The following is a 715-nucleotide window of genomic DNA, read 5'->3' as shown; positions in this document are numbered from 1 at the left end:
ATCATGTATTTGATTAGATCTAGGATGTAAAACTTGTAGGGTTTTGATTGAAAAGATGGGAGGATCGAAGAAGAGAAAATTGTCAATTCTATTCAGTGTGTTAATACTTAGTATATCAACACATGCATGTAAGAAGAGAAAATTGTCTATAATCTTTTAATAGTAATGATACATAGTAGGTTATAGCGTAACAATTGAAAATACTGTTATTTTAATATCATTATATTACGGTAGTAGTATTTTAACATAAAACTACTACACTATCGGTAAATCCTACATTGAGAATTATTTTTCAAACTTTATCTCATACATTACTAAAGATAATCAAAAATTGATTTTAGTTCATCTCATTGTTCTCTTTTTCAGCCTTAGTGTCTTGTCCATATGATTTGGTCTAAGTCTGCATAGCCTGTAGGCATCTGAGGTTGCATCGTCTCTATCACCCATATGCTCATATCATATCGAGGTTGCACTGCCCATTAGGATCATATTGCCCTACTCACCTACCACTTAACTTGACAAATTCTCAGACTTATCAGATCATTGGTTTTTTCCTTTCCAAGCTATGTGATACTTGCATAAATATAGAAACATGCATATGCAAATAAATGAATATGATTATCAGGTGTATCATCATATAAGTATGTATGACTGTATAAATTATATAATATAAATTCTCATATAACAAAATTGTAGATACTAGCATCATATAACA

Source organism: Dendrobium catenatum, unplaced genomic scaffold (assembly GCF_001605985.2).
Source record: "Dendrobium catenatum unplaced genomic scaffold, ASM160598v2 fragScaff_scaffold_1247, whole genome shotgun sequence".
Taxonomy (NCBI): domain Eukaryota; kingdom Viridiplantae; phylum Streptophyta; class Magnoliopsida; order Asparagales; family Orchidaceae; genus Dendrobium; species Dendrobium catenatum.
The sequence above is the reverse complement of the archived record's forward strand: the minus strand, read 5'-3'. Positions refer to the sequence as shown.